Genomic DNA, 20468 nt, shown 5'->3' on the forward strand with positions numbered 1-20468 from the left:
TGTCATGTCTCAAATTAATAATATATTCGTCAAAAGGAGAACAGTTGCAGTACAATGGCGAGGGGCACTAATTAGATAGGTATCTGAGAGACAGCACATGCACGATGGGCCATAATATCATTTCTCACCACCGTCAGAATCTGAGAGCTGCGCTTTTCACTGTCGGCGGCTCGTTGGTCCACGGTTATGATTCTCCCTTCGGAATGATCACATTTGAAATGCGAGAGTCACGGGCCAAATCCCGGACGAGCCCCGCCATGTTTTACTCAAATTTCCGCTTCTAACAGCCGCTCGACATGTGAGAAAACAGACGTATTTCACGTTAAAACGTGTGATTTTACGCCGATGTTCCCTGAGCATCCAAATCCCAGAGCAAAGTGAAACCAGCCAAACTGAGTAAAGTTAAAATATCTCAGAGGTACTCGGCTCTGTGACTCGTTGGATAACCTAAAGCCTTGTTTGGTTCCGGCCGATACTTGATCAGTATATCTTCCTGTCTGTACGCATAAGTTCACCTCAATTGGGATAAGGATACATTCAGCGTCAATCTCCACCTCTGCCCTGAATATGTGTGCGTCCTGGTTCTCTAGAGCTGAAAAGATGAGAGAAGCTGCTTTTTGAATTCGTCCCTTGGCTGCCGAATTCAAAGCATACAGGAAATCAATCCGGGCTGGCAAAGCTGCCTGGTCTGATTAAAAGGCGGTGACAGCCTATATTGTAAGCATGTTCTCGTCTTCTGGCCCTCAACATTAGGTTCAACGTATCGGATGATAAGCATCGCTCCCATTGTCTGGTAATGGTTCTGCTATTCCCACTAACACTTCCTCTGGACCATCCTTTGTTACGTTATTGACCGATTACCACCCACTTTGCCTTTCTCCATTGTGCCATGTATTATTTAATTACTCCTTCGTTCCGCTGCATCACAAACGTTCCCATTTGACATTTCTCGCTGCGTATTTTTTCCAGGCGCTATTTTTGTTGAAAACATCTGTAATCTTTAACTTTTTCCTGAAATATCGGAATTATTATCCGACAGAACGTGAAATCGGATTCTTCCTCCACAAAATCTGCACGACCTGCCGAGTTTTACATATTTATCTGTTTTTATTCATTCTATTTCCGTGTCCCTTTTAAGGGGATTTGCTGTCTGTCCGAGATCATTCTCTGTCTCTGTAAAATGGTGTGCTATCGGAGCCTCATCATTCTGTGTCTGTTTCAAAGGGATGTGCTGTCTGTCCCCGATTTCCAATTTGAAATTTCAAAACCTGCCTTTGGAGGTTAAGGAATATTAGTTTGTTTGTGTGTTTCAGACTGGGCTGGTTTTTCGTCCCTCCCTCCCTCCCTCCCTCCTTGTCTATCACCTGTGGCTTCAATAACAGTCTCTGCGCCGCGTGGTCCTGAGCCCCACTGCACAATTGCCTTCAGGGATGATCGAAATCTCACTTTATTCTTTTAAAAGGGGACTGCTGTCAGTCAAGGGTCATTCTGCATCTGGGTAAAAGGGATGTCCTTGCAATCCCGGATCATTCTTTGTCTGTTTATTGGGCTGGTTGTCAGTTCCGGTTCATAATCTTTCCCTTTAAAACGGATTTTCTCAGAAACCCGGCTCATCCTGTATTGTTTGAGAAGGAGTATGATTTCAGCTGCAATGACCGAATTGTTAAACTATAGTGTTCCAACTTACATTGGGGTTGCCAGCGCCGGTGCGCACCCAGATCGCAGTGCATCTGTTCATTCACTCGAAATATGCTCATCATTTCCTAAATCCACTCCTTCATCTTGCAGTTGCCCCGAATTTGCTCGCAATATACACAACAACACAATGATTGGTGCTGGCAGCGGCCGCGTGGCCTAATAGATGAGGCGTCTGACTTCGATTTTAACCGCAAAGTTATCAGAAGATTGCAGGTTCGAGTCCTGCCGCGGTCAACTAAGCTCGCTACGTGAAATTTTATATTCTTTGTTGTGATTCTGCCGAGAAACCAACCATCTCTTCCAGTCACTCACCTGAAGTGAAGGAAGGCTGTTTGCTCAAAGAATCTCATGGCAAGTTTTCATCATTGTCGATCTGCATGCACGGGCAGAGCAAGCTGTGAAGTGGACTTTCTTGCACATTATTTCTGTTTGGATACAAAAAGCAGGAGATTGAATGGCTGACGATGTCTTATAGCAGAGACGAGGTGGCCGAGAGATTAAGGCGATGGACTGCTAATCCATTATGCTCTGCACGCATGGGTTCGAATCCCATTCTCGTCGTCGTTGTCTTGCAGCTTAACCACTTTTTGACGTTCACATTTAACCTCATCGCCAAATTCCCCTTTTACTTACAGGGATGCTGTACTTTCCTCATGTCATGTCTCAAATTAATAATATATTCGTCAAAAGGAGAACAGTTGCAGTACAATGGCGAGGGGCACTAATTAGATAGGTATCTGAGAGACAGCACATGCACGATGGGCCATAATATCATTTCACACCACCGTCAGAATCTGAGAGCTGCGCTTTTCACTGTCGGCGGCTCGTTGGTCCACGGTTATGAATCTCGCTTCGGAATAATCACATTTTAAATGCGAGAGATCACGGGCCAAATCCCGGTGGAGCCCCGCCATGTTTTATTCAAAACTCCGCTTCTAACAGCCGCTCGACATGTGAGAAAACAGACATATTTCACGTTAAAACGTGTGATTTTACGCCGATGTTTCATTAGCATCCAAATCCCAGAGCAAAGTGAAACCCGCCAAATTGAGTAAAGTTAAAATATCTCAGAGGTACTCGGCTCTGTGACTCGTTGGATAACCTGAACCCTTGTTTGGTTCCGGCCAATACTTGATCAGTATATCTTCCTATCTGAACGCATAAGTTCACCTCAATTGGGATAATCTTACATTCAGCGTCAATCTCCACCTCTGCCCTGAATATGAGTGCGTCCTGTTTCTCTAGAGCTGAAAAGATGAGAGAAGCTGCCTTTTGAATTAGTCCCTTGGCTGCCGAATTCAAAGCGGACAGGACATCAATCCGGGCTGGCAAAGCTGCCTGGTCTGATTAAAAGGCGGTGACACCCTATATTGCAGGCATGTTCTCGTCTTCTGGCCTCAACATTATGTTCAACGTATCGGATCATAAGCACCGCTCCCATTGTCTGGTAATGGTTCTGCTATTCCCACTAACACCTCCTCTGGACGATCCTTTGTTCCGTTATTGCCCGATTACCACGCACTTTGCCTTTCTCCATTGTGCCATGTATTATTTAATCACTCCTGCGTTCCACTGTATCACAGACGTTCCCATTTGACCTTTCTCGCTGCGTATTTTTTCCAGGCGCTATTTTTGTTGAAAAAATCTGTAATCTTTAACTTTTTCATAAAATATCGGAATGATTATCCGACAGAACGTGAAACCGGATTCTTCCTCCACAAATTCTGCACGACCTGCCGAGTTTTGCATATTTATCTGTATTTATTCATTCTATTTCCGTGTCCCTTTTAAGGGGATGTGCTTTTTGTCCGAGATCATTCTCTGTCTCTTTAAAATGGTGTGCTATCAGACCGTCATTATTCTGTGTCTGTTTAAAAGGGATGTGCTGTCTGTCCCTGATTTCCAATTTCAAATTTCCAAACCTGCCTTTGGAGTTTAAGGAATTTTAGTTTGTTTGTGTATTTGTGTAAGCGAGAGAGTGTGCAAACGTGCTGTGCGATCTTACTGTCATGTGAGAAAAATGCATTACATGCAACTTGAAACCGTACTGATTTGATTGAACACTCCTTCGTGGACTGTCTGACGGTAGAAGAATCTGCTGTGGGATTTTGCTATTCCACATCTGAAAGAAGGGAAAATACACAAGTTAGAAATATAGCGATTTTAGCCAGGGCTTGCGTGTGGGCTGTGTGACATGATGACATCCTCCATCCTTATTTTCAAATTCAAATCAAATCAAACCAAGACAAGACAAGACAAGACTTGACTGACTTTGTTTATCCATGTATATATATGTGTGTATATTTAAATATAATCCCAAATTTTTAACTTCCAAAATAAATATGCTTTTTCTGTTCTGCCTGCGCTGGGCTCTATTACATTTGACCTATTTCACAGCACAAGCAGCTGCTGTCAGATCCAGCAGAAAGACACACGCTACTTTAAAAGATCGCCATTAATGCCCACATCTTCCCTCATGCTTGTCTTCCACCATGGGCTTACTGTGGTTGGGTATTTATTTACTGCACCACTCATTTCCAATGGAATTATTCTCGTTACACAGATTTCGTTCAATCAAAAAATACATAGATTATGAATCATTTATGTATTTATTTAAAACAACTCAAATTCAATTTTTTTTAAATACAATTTAAATGCATTCATTTTCTAAAAATGTTAAATATATATATATTTCAGTCTAGACTGGTTTTACGTCCCTCCCTCCTTCCTGCCTGTCTATCACCTGGGGCTTCAATAACCGTCTCTGCCCCGCGTGGTCCTGAGCCCCACTGCACAATTGCCTTCAGGGATGATAGAAATCTCACTTTATTCTTTTAAAATGGAATTGCTGTCAGTCATGTGTCATTCTGTATCTGGGTAAAAGGGATGTCCTTGCAGTCCCGGATCATTCTGTGTCTGTTTAAACAGGCTGGTTGTCAGTTCCGATTCATAATCTTTCCTTTTAAAACGGATTTTCTCATAAACCCGGGTCATCCTGTATAGTTTGAGAAGGAGTATGATTTCAGCTGCAATGACCGAATTGTTAAACTGTTGTATTCCAATTTGCATTGGGGTTGCCTGCGGCGGTGCGCACCCAGATCGCAGTGCATCTGTTCATTCACTCAAAATATGCTCATCTTTTCCGAAATCCACTCCTTGCTATTGCAGTTGCCCCGAATTTGCTCCCAATATACACAACGACACAATATCCCATCATGGCAGAGGCCACGTGGCCTAATGGATAAGGCGTCTGACTTGAATTATAACCGCGAAGTTAGCAAATGATTGCAGTTTCGAGTTCGACTGAGGTCGCTGCGTGAAATTTTATATTCTTTATTGTGATTCTGCCGAGAAATCAACACTCTCTTCCAGACACTCACCTGAAGTAAAGGAAGGCAGTTTGCTAAAATAATCTAATGGCACGTTTTCATCATTGTCGATCTGCATGCACGGGCAGAGCAAGCTGTGAAGTGGACTTTCTTGCACATTTTTTCTGTTTGGATACAAAAAGCAGGCGATTGAATGGCTGACGATGCGAGACAGAAGAGACGAGGTGGCCGAGAGGTTAAGGCGATGGACTGTTAATTCATTGTGGTATACACGCATGGGTTCGAATCACGTCCTCGTCGTCGTTGTCTTGCAGCTTTGATCTCCCTGGTCGTTTTTTCATTCAAATTTACCTCAGCGCCAAATTCCCCTTTTACTTGCATTGATGCTGTCCTTTGCTCATGTCATGTCTCAAATTAATAATATATTCATCTAAATGATAATATTTGCAGGACAATGGCGAGGGGGACTAATTAGATCGGTCTCTGAGGGACAGCACAAGCACGATGGGCCGAATATCTTTTCTCACTACCGTCAGAATCTGAGAGCTGCGCTTTTCACTGTCGGCGGCTCGTTGGTCCACGGTTATGATTCTCGCTTCGTAATGATCACACTTGAAATGCGAGAGTTCTCGGGCCAAATCCCGGACGAACCGCATAATTTTTTACTCAAAGTTCCGCTTCTCACAGCCGCTCGACATATGAGAAAACAGACATATTTCACATTAATACGTGTGATTTTACGCCGATGTTCCCACAACTTCCAAATCTCAGAGCAAAGTGAAACCCGCCAAACTGAGTAAAGTTAAAGTATCTCAGAGGTACTCGGCTCTGTGACTCGTTGGGTCACCTACACCCTTGTTTGGTTCCGGCCAATTCTTGATCAGTATATCTTCCTGTCTGTAGGCATAAGTTCACCTCAATTGGGAGAAGCATACCTTCAGCGTCAATCTCCACCTCTGCCCTGAATATGAGTGATTCCTGTTTCTCTAGAGCCGAAAAGCTGAGAGAAGCTGCCTTTTCAATTAATCCCTTGGCTGCCGAATTCAAAGCGGACAGGAAATCAATCCGGGCTGGCCAAGCTGCCTGGTCTGATTAAAAGGCGGTAACACCCGACATTGTAGGCACGTTATAGTCTTCTGGCCTCAACGTTAGGTTCAACGTATCGGATCATAAGCACCGCTCCCATTGTCTGGTAATGGTTCTGCTATTCCCACTAACACCTCCTCTGGACCATCCTTTGTTACGTTATTGCCCGATTACCACCCACTTTGCCTTTCTCCATTTGTGCCATTTATTATGTAATCACTCCTGCGTTCCACTGCATCACAGACGTTCCCATTTGACCTTTCTCGCTGAGTATTTTTTCCAGGCGCTATTTTTGTTGAAAAATCTGTAATCTTTAACTTTTTCCAAAAATATCGGAATGATTATCCGACAGAACGTGAAACGGATTCTTCCTCCACAGAATCTGCACGACCTGCCGAGTTTTAAGAACATAAGAACATAAGAGCATAAGAATTAGGAACAGGAGCAGGCTATCTAGCCCCTCGAGCCTGCTCCGCCACTCAATAAGATCATGGCTGATCAGGCCGTGCACTCAGCTCCCCTTACCCGCCCGCTCCCCGTAACCCTTAATTCCCTTTTTGGTTTTAAATCTATCTATCTGTGATTTGAATACATTCAATGAGCTAGCCTCAACTGCTTCCTTGGGCAGAGAATTCCACAGATTTAAAACCCTCTGGGAGAAGAAATTCCTTCTCAACTCGATTTTAAATTGGCTCCCCCGTATTTTGAGGCTGTGTCGCCTGTTCTAGTCTCCCCGACCAGTGGAAACAACCTCTCTGCCTCTATCTTGTCTATCCCTTTCATTATGTTAAATGCTTCTATAAGATTACCCCTCATCCTTCTGAACTCCAACGAGTAAAGACCCAATCTACTCAATCTTTCATCATAAGGTAGCCCCCTCATCTCCGGAATCAGCCTAGTTAATCGTCTCTGTACCCCCTCCAAAGCTAGTATATCCTTCTTTGAGATGGTGACCAAAATGCACGCAGCACTCCAGGTTGGCCTCACCAATACCCGATACAGTTGCAGCAGGACCTCCCTGCTTTTGTACTCCATGCCTCTCGCAATGAAGGCCAACATTCCATTCACCTTCCTTATTACCTTCTGCACCTGCAAACTAACTTTTTGGGATTCATGCACAAGGACCCCCAGGTCCCTCTGCACCGCAGCATGTAGTAATTTCTCCCCATTCAAATAATATTCCCTTTTACAGTTTTTTTTTCGAAGGTGGATGGCCTCACATTTTCCAACATTGTATTCGATCTGCCAAACCTTAGCCCATTCGCTTAACCTATCTAAATCTCTTTGCAGCCTCTCTGTGTCCTCTACACAACCCGCTTTCCCACTAATCATTGTGTCATCTGCAAATTTTGTTACACGACACTCTGTCCCCTCTTCCAGGTCATCTATGTATATTGTAAACAGTTGTGGTCCCAGCACCGATCCCTGTGGCACACCACTAACCACCGATTTCCAACCCGAAAAGGACCCATTATTCCGACTCTCTCCTGCCTGTTAGCTAGACAATTTTCTATCCATTCTAATACATTTCCTCTGACTCCGCATACCTTTAGCTTCTGCTGTAACCTTTTATGTGGCCCCTTATCGAATGCCTTTTGGAAATATAAATACACCACATCCATCGGTACACCTCTATCCACCATGCTCGTTATATCCTCAACGAATTCCAGTAAATTAGTTAAACTTGATTTCCCCTTCATGAAACCATGTTGCGTCTGCTTGATTGCACTATTCCTATCTAGATGTCCCGGTATTTCATCCTTAATGATAGCTTCAAGGATTCTCCCCACGACAGATGTTACTCTAACCGGCCTATCGTTACCTGCCTTTTGTCTGCCCCCTTTTTTAAACAGAGGCGTTACATTAGCTGATTTCCATTCCGCTGGTACCTCCCCAGAATGCAGAGAATTTTGGTAGATTATAACGAATGCATCTGCTATAATTTCCGCCATCTCTTTTAATACCCTCGGATGCATTTCATCAGGACCAGGGCACTTGACTACCTTGAGTTCCATTAGCCTGTCTAGCACTATCCCGCTAGTGATATTGATTGTTTCAAGGTCCTCCCTTCCCACATTCCGGTGACCAACAATTTTTGGCATGGTTTTTGTGTCTTCCACTGTGAAGACCGAAGCAAAATAATTGTTTAAGTTCTCAGCCATTTCCACATTTCCCATTATTAAATACCCCTTATCATCTTCGAAGGAACCAACATTTACTTTAGTCACTCGTTTCCATATTTTTTATCGGTAAAAGCTTTTACTATCTGTTTTTATGTTTTGCGCAAGTTTACTTTCGTAATCTATCTTTCATTTCTTTATTGCTTTCTTAGTCATTCTTTGCTGTCGTTTAAAATTTTCCCAATCTGCTAGTTTCCCACTAATCTTGGCCACCTTGGCTAGGCATTGGTTTTTAATTTGATACTCTCCTTTATTTCTTTGGTTATCCACGGCTGGTTATCCCTTCTCTTACCGCCCTTCTTTTTCACTGGAATACATTTTTGTTGAACACTATGAAAGAGCTCCTTAAAAGTCCTCCACTGTTCCTCAATTGTGTCATCGTTTAGTCTGTGTTTGCAGTCGACTTTGGGCAACTCTGCCCTCATCCCACTTTAGTCCCCTTTGTTTAAGCATATTACGCTCGTTTGAGACACTACTTCCTCACCCTCATTCTGTATTTCAAATTCAACCATACTGTGATCACGCATTCCGTGAGGATCTTTTACTAGGAGATCATTTATTATTCCTGTCTCATTACACAGGACCAGATCTAAGATAGCTTGCTCCCTTGTAGGTTCTGTAACATATTGTTCTAAGAAACAATCCCGCATGCATTCTATGAATTCCTCCTCAAGGCTACCCCGTGCGATTTGGTTTGACAAATCGATATATCGATTAAAATCCCCCATGATTACTGCCGTTCCTTTTTCACATGCCTCCATTATTGCTTTGATTATTGCCCGCCCCACCGTGAAGTTATTATTTGGGGGCCTATAAACTACGCCCACCAGTGACTTTTTCCCTTTACTATCTCTAATCTCCACCCACAATGATTCAACATTTTGTTCATTCGAGCCGATATCGTTTCTCACAACTGGCCTGATATCATCCTTTATTAACAGAGCTACCTCACCTCCTTTTCCTTCTTGTCTATCTTTCCGAATTGTCAGATACCCCTGTATGTTTAATTCCCAGTCTTGGCCACGCTGCAACCATGATTCTGTAATGGCCACCAAATCTTACCCATTTGTAATGATTTGTGCCGTCAACTCATTTACTTTATTTAGAATGCTGCGTGCGTTTAGGTAGCGTGTTTTAATACTAGTTTTTAAACCATGATTTTTAGTTTTGACCCCTCCTGCAGCCCCTTTATATTCAGACATATTGTCCCTTCCTATCACCTTGTGGTTTACACTTACCCCAGTGCTACTCTGCTGTGTTGCCTCCTGCCTTTTCCATTCTTTCTTGGGATTCTGATCATCTGAGCTCTCATCCACTCTAACGAGCTCAGAGCCCTCTCCTGGCTTCCGAATACGCCTTGCATTGAGACACCAAGCCTTCATGATTGCTTTTTTAATACACTTTGACCCTTTAGAATTTTGCTGTACAGTGGCCCTTTTTGTTTTTTGCCTTGGGTTTCTCTGCCCTTTATATTTACTCATCTCCTTTCTGTCTTTTGCTTTTGTCTCCATTTTGTTTCCCTCTGTCTCCCTGCATTGATTCCCACCTCCCTGCCATATTAGTTTAACTCCTCCCCAACAGCACTAGCAAACACTCCCCCGAGGACATTGGTTCTATTCCTGCCCAGGTGCAGACCGTCCGGTTTGTACTGGTCCCACCTCCCCCAGAACAGGTTCCAATGCCCCAGGAATTCGAATCCCTCCCTGCTGCACCACTACTCAAGCCACGTATTCTTCTGAGCTATCCTGCGATTTCTACTCTGACTAGCACGTGGCACTGGTAGCAATCCTGAGATTACTACTTTTGAGGTCCGGCGTTTTAATTTAGCTCCTAGCTCTTTAAATTAGTCTTGTAGGACCTGAACCCTTTTTACCTATATCGTTGGTACCAATGTGCATCATGACAACTGGCTGTTCTACCTCCCTTTTCAGAATGTCCTGCACCCACTCCGAGACATCCTTGACCCTTGCACCAGGGAGGCAACATACCATCCTGGAGTCTCGGTTGCGGCCGCAGAAACGCCTATCTATTCCCAGTACAATTGAATCCCCTATCACTATCGCCACGGTGCCATGAACTTGGCTGCTGCTACCCTCCCCTGATGAGTCACCCCCCTCAACAGTACTCAAAGCGGTGTATCTGTTTTGCAGGGGGATGACCACAGGGGACCCCTGCACTACTTTCCTTGCACTGCTCTTCCTGCTGGTCTTCCCTTCCCTAGCTGGCTGTGGACCCTTAACCTGCGGTAAGACCAACTCGCTACGCGTGCTACTCACATCATTCTCAGCATCGTGGATGCTCCAGAGTGAATCCACCCTCAGCTCCAATTCCGCAACGCGGACTGCCAGGAGCTGGAGGCGGATACACTTCCTGCACACGTAGTTGTCAGGAACACCGGAAGTGTCCCTGAGTTTCCACATGGTACAGGAGGAACATATCACATGTCCGAGCTCTCCTGCCATGACTTAACCCTTAGATTAACTTAATTGGCAACAACAGTATTAAAAGTTCCTCACTGATATAGAAGAGGAAAAAGAAAAACTACTTTCAAGTCACCAGCCAATCACTTATCCCCTTGACTGTGACATCACCTTTCTATTTCTTTCTACTTCTTTTTTGCCTCCTCCTCTAGTCGCACAAGCACAGATTCGGAAAAGGGGAGGTGCAACGACACCTGGGTGTCATGGTACATCAGTCATTGCAGGTTGGCATGCAGGTACAGCAGACGGTTAAGAAAGCGAATGGTATGTTGGCCTTCATAGCGAGGGGAGTTGAGTACAGGAGCAGGGAGGTGTTGCTACAGTTGTACAGGGCCTTGGTGAGGCCACACCTGGAGTATTGTGCACAGTTCTCGTCTCCTAATTGAGGAAGGACATTCTTGCTATTGAGGGAGTGCAACGAAGGTTCACCAGACTGATTCCCGGGATGGCGGGACTGACCTATCAAGAGAGACTGGATCAACTGGGCTTGTATTCACTGGAGTTCAGAAGAATGAGAGGGGTTCTCATAGAAACGTTTAAAATCCTGATGGGTTTAGACAGGTTATATGCAGGAAGAATGTTCCCAATGTTGGGGAAGTCCAGAATCAGGGTTCACAGTCTAAGGATAAGGGGTAAGCCATTTAGGACCGAGATGAGGAGAAACTTCTTCACCCAGAGAGTGGTGAACCTGTGGAATTCTCTACCACAGAAAGTAGTTGAGGCCAATTCGCTGAATATATTCAAAATGGAATTGGATGAAATCCTTACTACTTGGGGGATTAAGGGGTATGGCGAGAAACAGGAATGGGGTACTGAAGTTGCATTTTCAGCCATGAACTCATTGAATGGCGGTACAAGCTTGAAGGGCCGAATGGCCTACTCCTGCACCTATTTTCTATGTTTCTATATTTGTATGTTTCTCTCCAATGAACCTCCTCGACGCTGCTCCCGACTCAGTATAGGGGGAGGGGGTTGTGGGGGACTGGGGTTGTAGGGGTGGGGGTGGTGGGGGGGTAGTTATAGGGGTGGGAGTTGTGGGGTGGCTTGTAAGATTGGAGCCTGTCGGGGATGGGGTTGTAAGGTGGGGGTTGTAGGGGTGGTGGTTTTGGGCGAGCAGGGTTGTAGGGGGTGGAGGGTGTATGGGAGGGGGGTGTAGAGTTGGGGTGTGAGGGGGTGTTGCAGGGGTGGGGGTTGTGGGGGGTGTAGGGGCAGGGTTTGTGGGGGGTGTATGGGGTGGGTGTTGTGTGAGGTGTAGGGGCAGGTGTTCTGGGGGCTGTAGGGGGTGGGGGTTGTGGGGGTGTCGGGTGTGTGACTTGTGGGGTGTGTAGGGGTGGGGTTGTGGGGGGTGTAGGGGTTGGGGTTGTTGGGGGTGTGGGTTGTGGGGGTTGTGGGGGGTGTAGGGTGTGTGGGTTGTGGGGGGGTGTCGGGGTGGGGGTTGTGGGGGATGTAGGGGTGGGGGTAGTGGGGGTGTAGGGGTGGGGGCTGTGGGGGGGGTGTAGGGGTGGGGGTTGTGGGGGATGTAGTGGTGGGGGTAGTGTGGGTGTTGGGGTGGGGGCTGTTGGGGGGGTGTAGGGGTGGGGGTTGTGGGGGATGTAGGGGTGGGGGTAGTGGGGGTGTAGGGGTGGGGGTTGTGGGGGGTGTGGGGTGTGGGGGTTGTGGGGGGAGTGGGGTGTGGGGTTTGTGGGGGGAGTGGGGTTTGTGGGCGGAATTGGGTGCAGAGTTTGTGGCGGTTGTAGGGGGTGGGGGTTGTGGGGGGTGTAGAGGTGGGTTTGTGGGGGGTGTATGGGTGGGGGATGTGGGGGGTGTATGGGGTGGGGGTTGTGTGGGATGTAGGGGGTGTGGATTGTGGAGGGTGTAGAGGTGGGTTTGTGGGGTGTGTATGGGTGGGTGATGTGGGGGGTGTAGGGGGTAGGGGTTGTGGGGTGTGTAGGGGATGGTGTTTGTGGGGTTGTAGCGGTGGGTTTGTTGGGGGGGGTTATAGTGGTGGGGTTGTGGGTGGGGTGTAGAGGTGGGTATTGTCAGGGATGAGGGCGCGGAGGTTGGGGAACAGTTTCCTTTATGTTTAATTTCTATCTCCCTGAGGTGCGGAGGATTGGCAGAATAGTCATTCCCCCACAACACTGACCAAGTGCCACCTACACTCACTCACAAGCCCGATGTGCAATTAAACTGGTTTACCTCCTTCCTGCATGATGCATTCTCCACCCCAGCCAGTACTATCAGCCAATGGAAAGCTAAGAGTTCGATGATTGATGGGGTTGAGTGGCGTCTCATTTAGTCTTTGATTTACAGTCTTAACAACCCAAAATGTCTGCACCAACAACCCAAAAATACCCAGGCGAGCAGACTTGCCTTTGATGCTTGATGGGCCAAAGTGTCTTTTTATTCATGAAAACTGTTTGGCCACGAGTTTGGCTTCATTCTTAGAAATGGAGAAAAGAGAAGACCCAGAAAACGGAGCTTAGAGCCACCTTCATTATAATAATGGCATCACACACACGAAAACGTATGCTGGGGGAGAAGATGGATTCATGGCTGTCCATTTATCTGACGTCATTTCTGTGCAAAGCCTCCATATTATAGGTTGTGCTCTGCCGTGCCCAAGCTATGCCAGGATTGTGCCAGACTCCATATGGACCCAGGCAACTTTTAGTCGTTCAGAGCACACGCCTGAAAACAACGGCTGGTCTAACAAATACATGTAAATCAGGACTCGGCGCCTGGTTAATGATCCCTCGGCTCAATTGGATCTTGGAAGCACTGTATTTGATTTGTAACATAAAATCTGACTGCAAAAGCTTCTATAGATATGTGAAGAGAAAAAGATTAATGAAGACAAATTTGGGACCCTTGCGCTCAGAATCAGGTGAATTTATAATTGGGAACAAAGAAATGGCAGACCAATTGAACAAATACTTTGGATTTGTCTTCACCAAGGAAGACATAAAGACCTTCCGGGAATACTAGGGGTTCGACGGTCTAGCGAAAAGGAGGAATTGAATTAAATCCTTATTAGTCAGGAAATTGTGTTCGGTAATTGATGGGATTGAAGTCCGATAAATACCTAGGGCCTGATAGACTGCATCCCAGAGTACTTAAGGAAGTGGCCCTAGAAATAGTAGATACATTGGTGATCATTTTCCAACATTCTATTGACTCTGGATCAGTTCTTATGGACTGGAGGGTAGCTAATGTAAAACCACTTTTTAAAAAAGGAGGGAGAGAGAAAACAGCGAATTATAGACCGGTTAGCCTGACATCGGTAGTGGGGAAAATGTTGGAATCAATTATTAAAGATGAAATAGCAGCGCATTTGGAAAGCATTGACAGGATCGGTCCAATTCAGCATGGATTTATAAAAAGGAAATCATGCTTGACAAATCTTCTAGAATTTTTTGAGGATGTAACTAATAGAGTGGACAAGGGAGAACCATTGGATGTGATATATTTGGACTTCCAAAAGGCTTTTGACAAGGTCCCACACAAGAGATTAGTGTGCAAAATTAAAGCACATGTTATTGGGGGTAATGTATTGACGATTGACATGGATAGAGAACTGGTTGACAGACAGGAAGCAGAGTCGGAATAAACGGGTCCTTTTCAAAATGGCAGGCAGTGACCAGTGGGGTGCATCAGGGTTCAGTACTGGGACCCCAGCTATTTACAATATACATCAATGATTTAGATGAAGGAATTGAATGTAATATCTCCAAGTTTGCAGATGACACTAAGCTGGGTGGTGGTGTGAGCTGTGAGGAGGATGCTAAGAGGCTGCAGGGTGACTTGGACATGTTACTTTGGTGGGCAAATGCATGGCAGATGCCTATTAATGTGGATAAAAGTGAGGTTATCCACTTTGATGGCAAAAACAGGAAGACATAATATTATCTGAATGGTGACAGATTAGGAAAAGGGGAGGTGCAAAGAGATCTGGTTGTCAGGGTACATCAGTCATTGAAGTTTGGCATGCAGGTACAGCAGGCGGTGAAGAAGGCAAATGGCATGTTGGCCTTTATAGCGAGGGGATTTGAGTATAGGAGCAGTGAGGTCTTACTGCAATTGCACAGAGCCTTGGTGAGACCACACCTGGAATATTGTGTTCAGTTTTGTTATCCTAATTTGAGGAAGGACGTTCTTGCTATTGAGAGAGTACAGCAAAGGTTCACCAGACTGAACCCCGTGATGGCAGGACTGACATATGTGGAGGGACTGGATCAACTGGGCTTGTATCCACTAGAGTTTAGAAGAATGAGAGGGGATATCATAGAAACATGTAAAATTCGTACAGGTTAGAGGCAGGAAGAATGTTCCCGCTGTTGCGGAGTTCCAGAACCAGGGGTCACAGTCTAAGAATAAGGGGTAAACGATTTAGGACCGAGATGAGGAGAAACGTCTTCACTCAGAGAGTGGTTAACCTGTGGAAGCATTTACCGCAGAAAGTTGTTGAGGCCAGTTCATTAGATATATTCAAAATGGAGTTAGATATGGCCCTTCTGGCCAAAGGGATCAAGGGGTATGGAGAGAAAGCAGGAAAGAGGTACTGAGGGAATGATCATCCATGATCTTATTGAATGGCGATGCAGGCTCGAAGGGCCGAATGGCCTGCTCCTGCACCTCATTTCTATGTTTCTATGTATGATCTGTATGAAGTGCTGTATCCCAAAGCAAGCGCCCTACGCGGAACTCCTACACGGCAAGTGAGCCCCAGGTGGGTAGAGGAAATGTTTCAAAGACACCCTCAAAGCCTCCCTGATAAAGTGCAACATCCCCACTGACACCTGGGAAGTCCCTGGCCAAACATCGCTCTAAGTGGAAGAAGAGCATCCGGGAGGGTGCTGAGCATCTCGAGTCTCGTCGCCGAGAGCATGCAGCAAACAAGCGCAGACAGCAGAAGCAGCGTGCGGCAAACCAGACTCCCCACCCACCCTTTCCTTCAACCACTCTCTGTCCCACCTGTGACAGAGACTCTAATTCCCATATTGGACTGTTCAGTCACCTGATAACTCACTTTGAGAGTGGAAGCAATTCGATTTCGAGAGACTGTCTATGATGTTGCTTTGCTCAATAACAACAACAACTTCCATTTATATGGCGTGTTTAGTATATTCATTGTAAAACCTGCCATAAAACCCTTGATGATGAGAGTCGGGTAAAGGCTGTTATTTAACACTATTTACTGGGATGCTCAGCAACATTCGGCAAGTCTCTGGTACTTTGTAAATGTGGTGAGGTTTTCTGCCTCTACCACCCTTTCAGGCAGTGAGTTCCAGATCCCCACCATCCTCTGGGTGAAGAGATTTCACCTCAAACCCCCTGTTACCCTCCCCCCAATTAGTTTAAAGCTATGCCCGGTCTGCTAAGGGAAATAGGTCGGTCTTATCAACTCTATCTAGGCCCCTCATAATTTCCTAAACCTCACTAAGTACTTCCCTCAGCCTCCTCTGTTCCAAAGAAAACAAGCCCAATTTCTGACTGTGTTCGCTGCTCTGACTGAGTTGTAAAATTGTGAATTTGAAGCTGCAGGTCAGTCTGGCCAGGGGCTTGTGAACAAAGTCACTCTGCCCACATTGGGCATGTTGCTCAGTCTGCCCCAGGGGCTGGTGTACAGCAAGGATGGAGAGGAGCAAAGCCTGCAGCTGCTGGGAAGGGAGGGCGTAGGAGGGTAGAGAGCAGGAGGGGAGGTTACAGGAAGGGAGGGTGCAGGAGGGGAGGGCATAGGAGGGCAGGGTGAAGGAGGGGAGGGTTTAGGAGGGGAGGGTGTAGGAAGGCAGGGTGTAGGAGGGGCGGGTGTAGGAGTGCAGGGTGCAGGAGGGGAAGGTGTAGGAGGGGAGGGTGCAAGTTGCCTTATACCACCCGAGTGCACAGGAGCAGAACATCTTTCCAGTGGGCATCACTCAGGTTGCGGGCAAAATCGATAGAACCCACATAAACCTGTGCGCCACTCATCAAACAATCAGCCATAGTGTGATGCCAGGCAGAGCATCATACAGGTCTGCGCTTGGTAAAGGGATCAAGGGGTATGGAGAGAAAGCAGGAGTGGGGTACTGAAGTTGCACGATCAGCCATGAACACATTGAACGGCGGTGCAGGCTCGAGGGACCGAACGGCCCACTCTCGCACACATGTACCACGTTTCTATGTTTCGTGCCAGTTGTCACAATGCCTTTAGCCTGCACAGGCCTCAATCCCAACATCTCTTCTAGCCATACCATCAGGTGTCAGGCTTGCTGCTTGTGGACAAGTGTATCTCCTGAGGACGTGGCTTCTGGCACCTGTCAGGAAGCCGACCTCAGATACAGGGAGCATTACAATCAGAGCCACGCCTCTACCAAAGCTCTAATTGAGCAAACAGTTGAAGCAGAGGTTGCGTCGCTTGGATAGATATGAAGGCATCTTGCAATATATCCCCGATAGAGTCTGCAGATTTGTTGTAATTTGCTGCATGCTCCATAACTTTGTTCTGCATTGGGGGCTCCTGGGGAGGAAGAAGTGGATGCGCGGGAGCAGGAAGAGCAGCAGACGCTGCGGTTACCGAGCAACAATAAGGGCCACTAATTCTACCCGCCGCCAGGGCTGAACAACAACAAATCATCAAACTAATAGAGGCATTTAACATTGTGAAAGATTTTGGTAGAGTCGACACAGAGAGAATGTTTCCACTTGTGGGGTGAGCAAAACTAGAGGCCATCAATATAAGATAGTCACCAAGGAATCAAACAGGTATTTCAGAAGAACCTTCTTTACCCAGAGAGTGGTGAGAATGTGGAACCCGCTACCACAGGGAGTGATTGAAGCGAATAGTAACGATGCATTTAAGGGGAGGCTAGACAAGCATTTGAGGGGGAAGGGAATAGAGGGTTATGTTGATTGATTTAGATGAGGAAAGATGGGAGGAGGCTCGAATGCAGCATAAACGCCGGCATGGACTGGTTAAACATACAAACATAAGGAATAGGAGCAGGAGTCGGCCATTCAGCTCCTCGAGCCCGCTCCGCCGCCCTACAAAGATCATGATCGATCTTCCACCTCAACTTCACTTTCCTGCGCTATCCTCATATCCCTTGATTCCCAAATGGTCTGTTTCTGTGCTGTATATCCTGTGTAATCCTATGATCATCATCACAGGCAGTCCCTCGTAATCGAGGAAGGCTTGCATCCACTCTGAAAGTGTATAAAATTATGAGGTGCCTAGATCGAGTGGATAAGATCTATTTCCCTTAACAGAACGCGGCCGGGCCATTGTCAGCAGCATTGTCAGCAGCACTCGATAAGTCCAGGGTACTGCTGACAACACTAGGTTCGGTGTGACACCTGTGGCCCAGAAAATGTTCTGGTCAAGTTCCAAGGGTGTCGCACTGGAGAGGTTCAACTGTCTGCGTATGACCTCACTAGGCATGGTCAAGCTAATCCAAAGAAACAGCGCACACAAGGAGATTGTTTCCAAATCGTTCATTTTTCAGTTGTGAACAAAAATGTCGGAGAACTAAAGGTCACTGTCAGGCAAACGCTTAGTGCCTGTCTTCAGTGCTCCATTGTCGAATCTGGTACCCCCCCCGAAACGCCAGCCCAGTGGCTATGACGTGGGAGGTGGAAGGCCGTTGATCATCCCTAGAGGGCCAAAACACACGAATGTCCAGCTGCAGTCTGCAGCCTGTTGGCGTCCGCTGGGGCAGTCTGGCACCAACCCGAGCACTGGTCAATGGGCTGGCAGAGGGAGCACGTATGCTATTGATGATTGTAATGAGCAGGAATGTGAACTCTAGCTGATTTTCTCCACTCCCTAGCCCAGAGGAGCATTGGAGGTCAACAGTGACATCTTTACCGCCATTGCAGCTGAGATCCACGAACTTAACAAGAGACTGGTTGTTAAAGGAGAGACCTTTAGGTTTGCTTGGATCAATGCATTCCCTCCTGCCCCTCCCCAATGCCCCTTCTCCGCCTGAATGTTATTGGGAGTGAGAGCTAGTTTCCTTTAGACTTCATTTTTATCTCCCTGAGGTGAGACGATGGATGGGCAGTATAGTATCCCCCCTCCCCCCCACACAGCCGACCACCCAAGGGCCACCTGCACTCTTCCAGAAGCAAGGCATCCAATTGACATTGGTTTACTGTTCCCTCTTAGTCTTTGTCTCCTTCTCCCTGATTTCAAAACATGTCACTCCACCCTCCTCGCTGCAGGAACTTAGCACGGGTGAACTCCACTGTTGGCTTCACCAATTCCATCAAGCCGGACTGCTCCACTCCTGTCGTAGATTTATGTCCCCCAGTCATAAAAAATATGAGCAGGAATAGGCCATACGGCCTTTCAACTCCCAGGTCACAGCCACTGGACCAGCAACTCACAGGGGCATCAGATTAGGCAAAGTAGCACTTTAGTATTCAATAGCTTATCAGAAAATGACTGGACAATGTTCTTTTTATTATTCATTAAGTTATAACAGTGGGGATGGCTCGATTCTCTAACATAGCTGCATATTTCACAAAGGAAACAGGATGCAAGCATAGAAATCAATCTACTGTCAACAGAAATGGTGATAGTTCAGGTGGATGGCAATACCTTCCTTTATTGAAATCGAAGTCCTTAAATCTATGCGACAAGGACTTTACAGATAATGCCTAACTAGAGTCTACCCATTATCACTTGCAGCTAACTGGAAACAAAAACATGAATTGTCATTAATAAAAATATTTTTATTTCGACTTTCACCAAAACTCCCCCACTCCATTACTCTCCCCACATGGGCCCACCCCCCTTCAACTGAATATGAGCCATATTTATCAGGCAACCTTTCGGCCACCTCAGCAGTTAGCTTGAGTTGTACATATGTTTCGCGTTACAGTCCCTCCTGAAGCCCGAGATCATTCAAGCATGCCCATTCTAAATTGGATGAATGCAGGGAACCCCCATGAAGCCCTGTGAGTAAGAATATTGAAGAAATCAACAGAAAGGAAGGTGGGGGGTGACAATCTAATCATTTCGGATTTATGTATGAACACCATTCTTGGTACTTAACGGCTGGGTGAAATTCTCCTTAGCATGAGGCTATGGAAGCAATTTACGCTGACATGCTATTCTAATTAAAGAATCTTCCTTAGAGAGGCTGCAAGAGTAGAGACACCGACTGTAGATGGTCCTGCGCCTTGGTTGGACTTGGTTGGGGCTGTGAAAGGTGACCTCTTTAATTCATTCGATGAACGATATACATCTAATTGGAAGCACTTAATGGAAAAATGTTGATCACGCCTTAACTTGAATGACCACATAGGCTCAATGAAGCTGTATTTTGTAATTTTTTGACTATTTATAGAGGGCAATCCATTCAACCATAAGGCTAGACTAACAAGATCCTTGCTGGCAAGATAACAAAATAATCAGAAAGTTGGACAAAAATTAATAAATGTCCAAACCAGATGTTTGTCAGTGTAGTTACTTGCTTCAACTCCAGATAATTTATTTGAATGCTGATCCGATGTGAAGTTTATGCTTTGTTTCCACCGAGCTTGTGGTATTCTACCCAAGGGACCACCTTCGAGGAAGTGCCATGTTACCCTTGAGATTAACAAGAAGATTCCGAGTTGTTTCAGGCTTCAAGCCTGGATTCAAGCCCTAGCACCTTCATTCAGATCATTGGGATACGAAGTCAGATTGGTCAACACCACGTGCATGAGCAGAGCTTTGCCAGAACCGGTTATAG

General features: G+C 46.1%; 2 non-coding genes across 2 annotated transcripts; both read left to right on the forward strand.

Moving 5' to 3' along the window:
- Positions 1–2177: 2177 nt before the first annotated feature.
- Positions 2178–2259, forward strand: trnas-gcu (transfer RNA serine (anticodon GCU)). The gene has a single exon. It is a non-coding gene; the product is annotated as a tRNA-Ser (tRNA).
- A 2986-nt stretch (positions 2260–5245) lies between these two features.
- On the forward strand, positions 5246–5327 carry trnan-guu (transfer RNA asparagine (anticodon GUU)). Its single transcript has one exon. It is a non-coding gene; the product is annotated as a tRNA-Asn (tRNA).
- The last annotated feature ends 15141 nt before the right edge of the window (positions 5328–20468 follow it).

Source organism: Pristiophorus japonicus, unplaced genomic scaffold (genome assembly GCF_044704955.1).
Source record: "Pristiophorus japonicus isolate sPriJap1 unplaced genomic scaffold, sPriJap1.hap1 HAP1_SCAFFOLD_42, whole genome shotgun sequence".
Taxonomy (NCBI): Eukaryota; Metazoa; Chordata; class Chondrichthyes; family Pristiophoridae; genus Pristiophorus; species Pristiophorus japonicus.